Source organism: Onychomys torridus, unplaced genomic scaffold (assembly GCF_903995425.1).
Source record: "Onychomys torridus unplaced genomic scaffold, mOncTor1.1, whole genome shotgun sequence".
Lineage (NCBI taxonomy): Eukaryota > Metazoa > Chordata > Mammalia > Rodentia > Cricetidae > Onychomys > Onychomys torridus.
In genome coordinates this window covers 29543-42564 of record NW_023411176.1, presented here as the reverse complement: position 1 = coordinate 42564, position 13022 = coordinate 29543, and the positions used below count along the sequence as shown (strand labels likewise).

At 44.9% G+C, this 13022-nt stretch overlaps 1 pseudogene; it reads right to left on the bottom strand.

Moving 5' to 3' along the window:
• Positions 1-269: 269 nt before the first annotated feature.
• Positions 270-8716, bottom strand: LOC118574983 (annotated as a pseudogene).
• Between the last annotated feature and the right edge of the window lie 4306 nt (positions 8717-13022).

The following is a 13022-nucleotide window of genomic DNA, read 5'->3' as shown; positions in this document are numbered from 1 at the left end:
TTGGGAGGGCTGGTGGGATGTAGCCACTCGGGGCTGGCAGGAGCACCAACTGGACCCTAGGTGTAGCAGGACAAGGGAAAAGGTGCAAGGGGAGGGAGCCAACTGGATTGAGGGGGTACAGAGCCTCAGGAGCAGCCATAGACCTCTGCAAAAGCAGGGCCTTTGGAGACACTCCTGCCCCAAGGGCCTGCCCTCTCTGAAACCAACACCTCCAGAAGAACCCAATGGAATTCTTTTGCGTCCTGGACACTAAGTTCTACTCATCCAGGTCACATTCCAGGTCTTGAATGAGGAGGGGTCTGGAAACGGATGTGCTGCCTTTTGGTTGTGGGGAGGGATGCTTCCTCTGGTGGTCTCCAGCCTTAAGAGGAGTCAGCCCTGGCCCAAGCCTTAGCACTGCCCATGGAGAAGGAAAAATTACCAAAGAAAATGCAGGTAACAGATGGGCCCCCACCCCGCCTTCCCATCCCTGTCTCCCCATCTGCTGCCCGCAGGAGTCTGCACATGGCCAGGAAGCAGGAAACCTCTTCCTCTGGGACAGCTCAGAGCCCTGATGCAGGTGTCAAAAGTCGAGGCTGGTGGCTGTGGAGGGCTCCACCATGGATCATGTCCATCCATCCATGTGCCTTGCCCTCCAGCATCTCCAGGAAGAGTCTGTGCATGGGCACCTTGCCCTGCAGTTTCACACTATATAAATGCTGCATGGCTATGGCTGCTTTCTTCCAGAGGAGGGGCAGAGTCAGCAACAGCTTGCCCATCCTTCATAGCTGCACATGGCCCTGGCTCAGTCCACAGTCCTGCAGCGCCTCCTGCAGCAGGTCCTGCAGCTTCTGTACAGCCTCTAGGTCCTCAATGTACATGGAATCTGTAGACACAGGAGAGGGTGTCAGCATCAGCAAGAGCTGGCTGCCCCAGGACAGAAGGCATGTCTGAAGTAGAAACCAGCCCAGCAGGCAGCAGGTCTACCTTCAAAGGCTGACTATTGAAGTACAAGGATCTTTACTTTAGGGCTGCGTCAGAGACCGATGGCGGCACTGGGCTCCTCCCCAGAGAGACCACCAGGAGGGTACTGAAAGGGCTTGAACATGGGCAATCTGTTGGATACCCTGGAGGCGACCCTGGAACCTGGCCGGCAGAGCTAGAATCTTATGTCCCTTACTTGCAGGCTGTGAGACTTGGGGGAAGTTATTTAACTTCTCTATCTCCCATTTCCTAGTCAAACCTACCTCATAGGATTAAGGAGGTTATACAGGCTAAGGGTATAGAGCAATCAAGTGCCCATGTCAGAGGAGCCTCACCACTGTCACTACTGGCACCATCATGTCTTTATGATCTGCTGATCCATGGGTACAGCCAACCTCATAAGTCAGGCTGCAAAGCATCTGATATAAAGAGGCAGAAGTCAAGGTCTAGCTGCTTTGGGGTGGGGGTGAAGGGAGTACAGGGACATGGTGTCAGAGGGAGCCAGTGGGAATACAGCTCAGTGATGGGTGCTTGCCTAGCGAGCTCAAGGCCTGGGGTCTAATCCCCAGCACTGCATTGGCTTAGAATGTAGCCCATGAAATCACTATCTAAAACACTGGGATAGAGTTGGGGTTGTGCAGAGCAATCTAGGAATCCCCTAGAACCTGTCCTGTGGGAGGGGAACTACCCAGCCACTTTCTGTTACCATCTTGTGCTGCCCCCATGAACTGCAGCCCCAAAGCTTGCTGTGTGGACACAGGGACCTGAGCCAACCTTGTGGATTCTTCAAAAGAGCAAGCAAGTCCAGAGCATGCTGGGTGGCCTGACACCAGACTGCTAAGGCAGCTAGCTGGTTCCAGTGATGCTCTGGACTCCACTGGGTCTCTTTCCAATCTATACTCTCCAGAGTCCCTGCAGGGTTGGACCCTAGCCACCTCTGACCCCATTTCCCATCCTGTCACCCTCCCCAAGGAGCCACAATTGGCAGGTGCTTTCAACCGAAAATGAAATAAAATAACATTGCAGGATCAATTTCTTTGCAATACATCAGTGAGTTTATATCGATGGCGTTGATAAACTGTTAATTACAAAATCCATAGCTATGAATTTTTTTCTGCTCTCAAAGAACCCTAGAGATGACTAATATGTAGGTGAGTGACAGCCAGCATACTCTCAAAGTGCTGGGTCAGCCTCTGATGAGCTCTGTTCTTCTGCCTGCTCCCTGAGTCACCCCATCTACTTAGCCACAGGGGCCCCTCTGCTGATACCAGGGGGCCTCAGTGTTCTCCTGGCTATCCCTTCTCCATATAACATGTGCAGTAGGCTATAGTGATATTTTATTTTTATTGAAATGTGATTTTATTTGTATGTCAATAAAGTTGCCTTGAGGTCAGAGCAAGCCAGAGCAGAAGCTGAGCTGTAGTGGGGCACGCCTTTAATCCCAGCACTTGGGAGGCAGAGCTAGGTACATCTCTGTGTGTTCAAGGACACAGCCAGCATGGCAGACACACACCTGTAATGTCAATACCAACCATACAAGACCTGGAGGTCTGCAAAAACAGGCAGTGATGAAGAGGTCATGTGGCTGGATATACAACCAATGAGAAAACAGAAAAGAAAGTCTATAAAACAGACAGGACACACAGAAGTAGGTCTCTTGTAGAGAGGAAGGACAGCAGAAGCAGTGAAGGGTAAGGTTTTCCACTTTTGCTTAGTCCTTGTGGTTTTTAACTCTGCAATTGGTTCTGTGTTTCTTATTTAACAAGATGGTTAAATCTACAGTAGGCTCCTGAGTGACTGTCCTGCCCTGAGGCTATGACCTGCAAGGTCCATGTCCAACAGCTCTTCCTTCCTGGACCACAAGGCACTAGGATCTTTGAAACCAATGAAAGATAGGAGTAAGGAGTCTCTGGGGGCAAGCAAGGCCACTGCCTCAGAGGGTGGTACACACCTGTAAATCCAATAGTGAGGAGGCTGAGGCAGGAGGACTGCCAGGAGTCTTAAGGCCAGCCTGGGATATACAGACAGTCTCAGGCCAGCCTGGGCTTACAGAGTGAAATGATCTCTAAACCCAGAGAGATGCCAATCATTATTGGCTTGCTAATTATAGCAAATTACATAATGCAAGATATTCACAGTGGAAAGACCACTGAGGGTGAGGAGGAGCGGGATGATATAGTTCTAATGCAGACTGCTGTGCTGTGTTGTGCAGCCCACATTGGTTGACAATGCCTGGGGGCAGGGGGTATTGATGACTTCCGGAAAGGCACCAGAGGGTAACACTGGGGAGGTAACAACAACAAAACACATGTGGCTGAGGGTGGGAGCACTACAGAGTAACGTGAGTCTGAGCATCAGGTGTCCCTATTTGTGCTTCAAAGCCAGAGTGACCAATGGTCCCAGTTTGTCAGTCACTCAAGGGGTTCCTAGGATATGAGACTTTCCAGGGAGAGCTTGGCATTCACAGAGAAGCAGCAGTCTGCTTGTGTGTATGTCTCTACCTGAGATCTTGCTTTCCCTCATCTGTGTGCTGGGAACACTATTTCCTCTGACATTATAATAGTGGTGACAATCATCAATATTTACTGAGCTTTCCTCTAGGCCAGGCACTGGGCTGCATTATCCTTGGCTGATATTTAATACTCACAGGTGCTTGAAGGAGGTACTGGGGAGGCCTCCCACTCAAGGACAGAGCTAACCAAGGTCATGCTGATAGTGTCAGGGATTGTGTGTGTGTGTGTGGGTGGGTGTGTGTGTGTGTGTCTGTGTGTGCACCACGTGTGTGCAGTGCCAATGGAGGCCAGAAGAGGGTGTTGGATCCTCTGGAGCTGGAATTAGAAGTTTGTGAGCCTCTTCTGTCCCAGAGACAAAATTTGAACTTGGGTCCATCTGGCCCAGGTTAGAACAAAGAACTCTGCCACATACTGCCCTGCAGCAGGAGTGCGAGTATATGTGCACATGTCTAGCACCAGTCTTACCTAGAGATCCCGTATTTCTCCCTGTCCCCAGCAGCCAACAGATGACCTCCAGAATGACAGAGGCTCTACGTGCAGACAGATCTTTCCATTACCCAATGCCTCGTCTGGATAATCTAGCTGAAGTTGTAGGGATTTTGGAAACGGAATAATCTCAAAAATTTTTAATGCTAGACAGCCATCTACATGGGAAGTTAGATGTCTTTGTACCCTGATGATCTGATGGGAAGGTTCGAAGAGCAGAATAAGACCGTGTTATCTGAGAATTTGATGTCCTGTTCTTAGATCCTAACCATGAAACTTTTTTCCTAATTGCTGTGGATATCGCTCTGTACAGATAAAATGCTGTTTGGCCAGTGGCTAGGCAGGAAGTATAGGCGGGACAAGAGAGAAGAGGATTCTGGGAAGTAGAAGGCTGGAGAGAGACACCTCCAACCGCTGACATGAGAAGCAACATGTAAAGACACTGGTAAGCCATGAGCCATGTGGCAAGTATAGATTAACAGAAATGGGTTAATTTAAGATAGAAGAAGTAGATAACAAGCAGCCTGCCACGGCCATACAGTTTATAAGCAATATAAGTTTCTGTGTGCTTTCTTGGTTGGGTCTGAGCGACTATAGGATTGGCAGGTAAGAGAGATTTGTCCTGACTGGGCCAGGCAGGAAAACTCTAACTACAAATGGCGCCCAATGTGTTGGCAAGAATTTCCACCTAAAACCTGAGAAAAAAGATTCTAAAACAGAGCTAAAAAGAACGTCCTAGTTGTCTCTCTCAAGTTAGCGGCAGCCTGCCGGTTTGAGCTACTGTGGCGGGTTTCTGGCATGTGTGTCTGGAATGAGGAATCTACAAGCGACACTTTACTCTGCTGAGTGGTAGATTTAGCCTTTGCTAGTTAAAAAAAAAAGAAAGAAAGAAAGAAAAGAAAGTTTCTGGGCTATGTGCTGCTTTGATAGAACTGCTTCTGATAGTTGATGGTACACATGGCTCCAGAGCTGGTCGGTAAACTGTACCACCACCATGTTGGGAAGCAGAGGTGGGCGGAGCCAGCAGCCACAGCAGCATTTCAGTCTTACAAAGATGGATATTACACAGAGAATCTGGTTTGTCTTGTCTTTGGGATTTTTAACTACAGAAAAAGATTTGATCGTAAAAACTGTTGAGTTAAACAAATATGTAAATTTTAAAGGTACCTTGACTTCAAAATTTGGATATAAGGATATGTTGCTTTGGAAAAGAGTCTCTGCTTTTGTTTTCACAGAAAGCCAGAGGCTGTGGATTTATTCCAGATTAAGATACATCAGGTTTGATCAGCCAAGACCACCTGAAAGGTCTCTGATGACACCATGGCCCAGATGATCCAACATCCACAATGCTTTCAAGGCAACTGGCTCAGAGGTTCACCCTAATGGATTACTCCATAATCCTAAAATTTTCTTTGTGTCCCCATAAGATACAGCGCCCCCCTCCAGCAGGAAGTAGCAAGAGAAACTATGCCCAATTTCCCAAAATTATCAAGCTGGCTTTGGAGATGGAATTGGCTCACTCCTTCTCTAATCCCAGACATATTGCTAAAAGAAAAGGTTAAGAGATTCTTATGTCCCAAATCAGAAGAGCCCTCTGGTGTGGGACAGAGAAAAAACCCAATATTTTTATTTAAAGCAGGTTGATTATAAATGAGATCTCTTTCTAAAGAAGAAAAGGGGATACATTATAGATATAATAGGATAAAAGGGTAGATTAAGGAAGGAACTTACTTCTAAAGAGCAACAACTTGTTTAAAATGTTTTACATTGGTATAGATTTTAGTCTATTGATACAAACTTAAAGTTAATTTTATTATATTGTGTATATATTTCTACTCGTGTTTAATGTATTATGTTTATATAGCTCATTTTACATTATAATGGATAATTAAAAATAGATTAATAATTAGTCATCTATGATAATCATACTCGTAGCCATGTTAGTTAAGTCTTCTGGGTATACATAGAGATATTTCAGATAGATAGGTAATCTTCAAATACTTCAAAGACCTTCAGAATATGGCATTTAAAATATTTTTAAAATTTAGACATTCTGGACAGTGAGACATGTCTGCTCCTGGCAGCACCGATTTACTTTAGAGAGGAAGATGGGCATTGATGACACTTCATATGGAGTTTATCTTCACCTTGGCAAAAATAGCCATTTGGGCAAGAAACTGTTCTTGTCTGGACTGCTCAATCACCTGGACATTCAGGACCCATAGAAAGGTGACCACTGAACTTTGCTTGACAACATGGTCCTTCAGGTTCCTGCTTCGCAGAGGAAACTGCCAGATATTCTACAGGACACTGAGAGAAGTGACCAAGAGACTCTAGCCCTGTGGGCTGAAGACAATGCCCCAACTTTACAAAGGAATATTAGGTGACTGTCCAGGCTGCCAGCAGTCTCTGTCTACTCTTGCAAGACTCCTGAAAAATGCTTACATCCTTCTCACGGTTCTCAGGTAATATTATATCCTTCTGAGGTCTTTGATGTGGTTGAAGACTAGATAGTTATAATTTCCTCAGTTATGATAAAAGATAAGTTAGATATAAAACCTTAGACTCACAAATATAAGATAGGATATCTTCTTTAATATTGTAACAGTAATTCTTGCTTGACAATTGTTTTGTTATATGTAATTTTACTATGTAAAAGTTAAAAACTTCCTTAAAAAAAAAGAAAAGGGGAAGTGCTGAGGATATCGCTCTGTACAAATAAAATGCTGTTTGGCCAGTGGCTAGGCAGGAAGTATAGGTGGGACAAGAGAGAAGAGGATTCTGGGAAGTAGAAGGCTGGAGAGAGACACCTCCAACTGCTGCCATGTAAAGACACTGGTAAGCCACGTGCCATGTGACAAAGTATAGATTAACAGAAATGGGTTAATTTAAGATAGAAGAAGTAGATAACAAGCAGCCTGCCACGGCCATACAGTTTATAAGCAATATAAGTTTCTGTGTGCTTTCTTGGTTGGGTCTGAGCGACTATAGGACTGGTGGGTAAGAGAGATTTGTCCTGACTGGGCCAGGCAGGAAAACTCTAACTACCCCTAATTTTTTAAAAAAATATATTTTAGGACAAGGTCCTAGCTAGCCTGGAACTCACTATGTAAATCAGGCTGGCTTTAAACTCAAACGTTCTTCTGCTTCAGTCTTCTTAGTGTTGGGATTAAAGGACTGTGCCACTACATCTGCACTAACCCTGCCATCTTTAAACTGTGTGTGACCCTGGACAAATTCCCAACTTTCCCAGCCTCAATTTCCAAAACTATAAAGTGAGACTATAGTAAAAATTAATGGCCATGATGTCATAGCCAATTTAGCAAGCTGAGCACTCACTACTGTGTGCTAGGTATGTGGTTAACATAATTATGTGTGAAAACATTGTGGAGTGAACACTGCTTGTGGTTGCCTAGGCTCAGAAGGAAGTAACAAGCTCAAGGGGTAGATGCCGAAACAACACTTAGCAATGGACTCAGAATCTGCATCCTTTTGTTTACACAAGTAAAAGGCCTAGGAAATACAAAACCAGTGCTGGCCTCCATGATGATCCTTTCAACTCCAGGCCACCCTTGCAGTGTGGCCTGGCTTAAATGAGAAATGTCCCCACAGGCTCATGTATGTGAACATCCTGACCCCAGCTGGTGGTGTATTGGGGAAGTTATGGAACCTTTGGGAAGTGGAGCCTTGCCGGAGGAGCAGCTTTGAGGTTTGTAGCATCATTCCACTTCCTGTTTGCTACCCCACTCCCCCTGCTCCCTTGTGTGTGGATGAAATGCCATCTCTCTGCTTCCTGCTGCCACACCAAGCCTTCTCTCCCCATTCCGGTGATGGATTCTATCCCTCTGGAGGCCTAAGCCAAAAATAAATCCTTTCTTCTGTAAGTTGCTTTCTATCACAGGAAGAAAAATGGACTAACACACAGCGTTCGCCAATAACAGCAATGTCCATTACTCCATACCCATCACAGCCAGCCCTGCCCACAGCCTGAGCTTGTCAGGCTCCCTCTGAGGGTCACACGCCAACATTACCTGAGTTTGCTAGAGCCAGGGCCTTGAGCGTTACAAACTCATTCTCTATCCTAAGCGTCTTGTACCTGTGCACCAGCTGCAGGATGGCTCTGTAAAGCTCCAGCAGCCCCGCCAGTCGAGAGAGCTCCTCATCCATGATATAGTCCTCCACTAACACCAGCTTATCATCATAGGACAGCGAGCAGTACACGATGCCCAGGATGAGGATCTCCATCAAGGCACTCTGCAGCAGGCTCATCTGGTCCCCAAGTGGCAGATTCGAGAAGACAGCAGAAGCGGGAGAAGAGGACAATGAATGGAAGTGGGCCCAGGGTCTTCCCTGGGGCTTGCCAGAGGGCAGACTGGGGGAGGGGTCAAGGGGAGTACTGTGTCCTTGCATCTCCAGACCCTGCCGGGGATGGGGGAGCCATGTGATGCTGCTTCCACCCCCTCGGTAAATGAGTCACATGAGAATTCATGGGAAAGACTTACTTAATAAGAGCTAGGTCAGTGTTGACAGTTACTATCACTATGCTTGTTGGTTCTAGGTCTTTCCAGTATCTGGAGATTAATTAGGCGCATATGTAATGGAAGGAGCTGCTGAAGTAATAGCAGGATTTGAGGGTGGCAAGACGGGGCCTCTAACTCTCTGCTCCCTCCCGCGAGTCTCTCTGTTTTAAAATAATTCTGATTCTAATGCAGTTACCAGCCAAGAAGGAGGATTCAGTTGTCCATTGGCCTGGGCAGAAGATCCTGTGACCAAAAGCAGAGGCTGTCAGGAGGAGAAAGCTAGAGGTAATAAAAGATAGATAGAAATGGACACTCAATTTCCCTTATCAGGTCCATGAGTAGGAGAGAGGCTTTGGTGACATTAATTAGCAGATACCAATCAGCCAGCAGGGGTAGGGTTTAGGTGGGAAGGAAAGCAGACTGCACAGGGAAGGGCTGGACGGGAACAGAGAGACTGAGGAGGGTGGGGGCGGCAAACAGGGGGAAATTAACACACAGTGAATTGGAAGACAGTGGAGAGGGTGTGCAGGAGGCTTAGCCAGGCTCTGGGGATGCAAACAGGCTGCTGAGACTCATCCCTCAGGCAGATCTCTGCAAGAATGTCACAAGCAGGCTTCTGTCCCTCTTGGCACCCCATGGGGAGCGATGGTTTACTCAATCCAAAACTCCCAGCCTCCGAGGTGTACCGTGGAGAAGATGTCATAGGTCACTAAATGTCATCAACCAACATGGTGGTGCATGCCTTTATTCCCACCCCTATGGAGGCAGAGGCAGGCGGAACTCTGAGTTTGAGGCCAGCCTGGTTTGTAGAGTGAGTTTCAGGACAGCCAGGGCTACACAGAGAAACTCTGTCTTGAAGAGAAAAAAAGAAAGAAAGGAGAGAGAGAGAGACAAAGAGAGAAAGGAAGAAGAGCTGTAGTGACTGGAAGGTTCTCAGAACATGCAATGGTAGAGTTGCTCAAAGACATCCCAGGGAGACCATGCACAAGGGACCTGGGGCCTGTGTTCTAAAGAGACACTCACCGGGGTTACAGAAATTGCTCATGAGCCCTAACCTCCAAGAGCCTGGAATGTGTAGACCCTAGACACAGGTGGGGTGTGTGTGTGTGCCATGGGGGATTGTTTGCCTTCCTGCCCAGGCTTTGCCCACCTAGCCTGGTAAGTAGCCACAGCAGAGGACAGACAGACAGATGCCATGGCCAGACCCTGGCATGGCAGGAAAACAAGCTGAAACACTTGCTCAGAGTTTATACCCCCTTATAAGGGTCTTGCAAGAGGCTGGCCTGCTCTAGGGTTTTGGGGCATGGCAGGCAGCCACTTAGAAAACTCTTTGCTGCTATGGGAGAAAGCACTCAGAAGGCTAGCTTTCAACTGCTGGTGGCCCAGCAGGCTCACCCTCTGGGGAGAAAAAGCCTTCTCTCCGTGCTGGACAGAGTTCTGAAAACCCCAGGCTGCCAACAGTGTTTGCGGTCAGTATCTAAAAACATATTGATGCTTTCTAGTACTTGAGGAAAATACTAGAAGGGAAAACAGGAGTAGACATGGTTAGCTCCAGGAGAGGACTGGGAAGCGGAAGAGAAATGAGGCATTGTTAATCACATTCAGAAAATATGCCAGGCATAAAAAGATGGAAATGCAATTTGTGACACATGTACTTATTATATAAACAAAACAGTTAATCAGTGAACCACCACAAAGTGTGAGGGAGAACTATTCGTGTGGATGTGCATAACACAGGCTGGCGGCAAAGGCGCCAGAGCCAACTGGTCACACCCGTCACTCTGCCAGCAACTAGAGGTGACCCTAGGCAAGGCGGCATTCGACCCGGTACATCTACACTCCTCTCTAAAATGGGGCTGAGGTTAAATGTGTGCACACACAGAACACTTTTTGATCTTCTCAGCACACAGGAAGCACAGGAATATTTAACGTCATCACATGATACAGTAGGGGAACAGAGTGATTCCAGAAATGAACGATTTTAAGTTTATCTGTGATCTGGGTCCACCATGCTCTACTTTGCTCCGTACAGGAATCAGGCTGTTTTCTGGTGTATCTATGCTGTCTATGCTGCCCACCCGTCTCTCACGGGAAGCCACATCAGTCAGGGTAATGCAGTACACCAATATGCTCAGGTGGTCCTCATTTAACTCACTAATGACCCCAGATACAGACACTAAGACATGAGACACAGAAGGACAAATAAACTCTAGGGCAGCAATATTATGAAAATACAATATCTATGTGTTTCAGACATAGTAACCTATTTAGAGGTTCCAGGTTTTAGATCATCTCTGGTTAGTGGACAGGGCACCACTACAACCACTATAACTATAACTGATCTTCAACTCCCTCAGAGACCCAAGAAGGAAATAATACTACCTAATAAAAAATAAAAACAAGAAGCGCATGCAAGCAGCTTCAAAAAAAAATGTGAGTTGACAGAAACAGCCAGCTGCCTGGACAGTCACCTGAGGTTTCTCCACAGTGTTGGGGCATCATCTTCAGCCTACAGGCTTAGCGTATCTGACAGACTCTTTTGTGAACTAAGATGTATATATACAAGGTCAACAGTTTGACCTCACATTTGGTGAGAGCAGTCCATGTACCAGAAACACCTGAATTCCATTAGTGTCATGTCACGATTCAGGATTTTAAATTCTGGAAATTATTGATGTCTTTTCAATTCAGCTGTCCATTATTCTTGGCTGTGTATATGTGGCTTCATCTTGGCATCCTGTTCTTCTCCACATCTCTCTATTAAATGCCAGTCTACTATTGAGAGGGGTGAGCTTAGTTATTCTTCAAGAATAACTGTTTCATCTGCTGTTCCATTGCACATCAGAAGCCATTGGCCCACTCCCTGTTCAGCTGCCTTTGAAGAAAAGGGCACGGTACCTTTTACAGATTGCAAAGGTCACTCACTTCAGGGATGGTGCCATATTGTCCTGGCTTCAGAAGATGCCTTTTGTTAAAGCAACAACCACACTTGTTTTGGCAAGAATTGGTAGTCCTTGGTTTCATGTCCTGTCTGTCCTGTTTGTCAGCAGTTGATTCAAGGATATTTTGTTGTCCAGTGACTGACTTTTGCAACAATGAAAGTTAGTTCCATATGCAGTTTCTTCAATGCCCATATTTTCTCTGAAGTAGATTGGTACTGCCAGGAGCCGTCATGTCTCATAGTCATAGCAAAAAAGAAAAATTCTTAAGTTATTAAAACATTTTAAATGCCATGTTCTGTACATCTCTGAAGGGTTTGAAGATGACCTGTCTATCTAAAATATATCTGTTTGATCTTGAAAACACACCTAATATGACTACAAGTTCAATTGTAATGTCTAACCACTAATTTTCATTTCTATATATCCTAATAGTTGGTAATTACTAACATTCAAGGATTAGCAAATTGCATTACATTGTTAAATGAGTGGTATAAATACAATATCTCGAACAAGATTAGAAATACGTATATGGTATATTCTAACAGTCTCAATCTCAATAATAATAATTTGTATACAATATAAAACAATCCAATTGAATGTAAAGTATTTAAAACTAGTAATTGTCTTTTACTTTTTTTTTTTTAACAAGCACCTTTTGCCTAGCCCTTTTCCTAACCCTTAACAACAACTTGTAACCAACCCTCCTAAACAATGAAAACTATCCCAGACCTAATACCCATAAAAAGACCAAAAAACCACCCACCCCACACCACCCCTTTGGGAATGTGGGTGTCAAATTCTTAAAATTGCTTCCTGCTGGGTATGGGCGAAGTTATCTTTATTCTGAAAAGAAAAATTTTGGGTTAATTGACAAATTCTAGGAAAGATAACTATATTCTTTGTTATCCATAATGCCAAAGTTCAGGGTTTATCTCAAGTCCTTATTCAAGCAGTCTTTGAAACTGGATCATCTCAGCTAGCCATCTCAGAATTGCTCTAAGCACTTTGTACTCCAAAGCTGATCTGTAGATGATGTTTGTCAGCTTAGTGATATTATTTTCCACGTGGAATTGTCATTGTGGGGCCCCATCTTCTTCCTGGAGATTTCATTTGATGTTAGGCCTGGCCGTGATTTCCTGCAGAAAACTGAAAAGAGACTCGAACACAAAGACATGTATAGGCAGCTAATCGAAGCCTTTTCTCTAAATTAAATAGTACTCATATGACCATTATTATCTCAAAAAAGTTTAAAAAAAAAAATATATATATATATATATATCTTGTGAATTCTGATATAAAATTCATACTTTAAGAAAAGTTTAAAGAATCAGAATAGAGTCAAAGAATTGAGATTAGTAATAGAATAGTCCCTTAATTAATTTGTTTTTTCTCCTGTCCCATGTCAGAAGATGGCTCTTTCTTCTGGTATGATACAGGGAGTTTTCATTTTCTTTTTAACAACATGCTTGAGTTTAAAGGAGGAGAGAGCCATTCTCCAACTCCAAAATCAGCTTGAAGCTTTAATTGAACTGGGACTACAAGAAGACTAAGAGTATTAATTTTTTAGAGAAAAGCAGAAACAAACATTTAGAAAGATT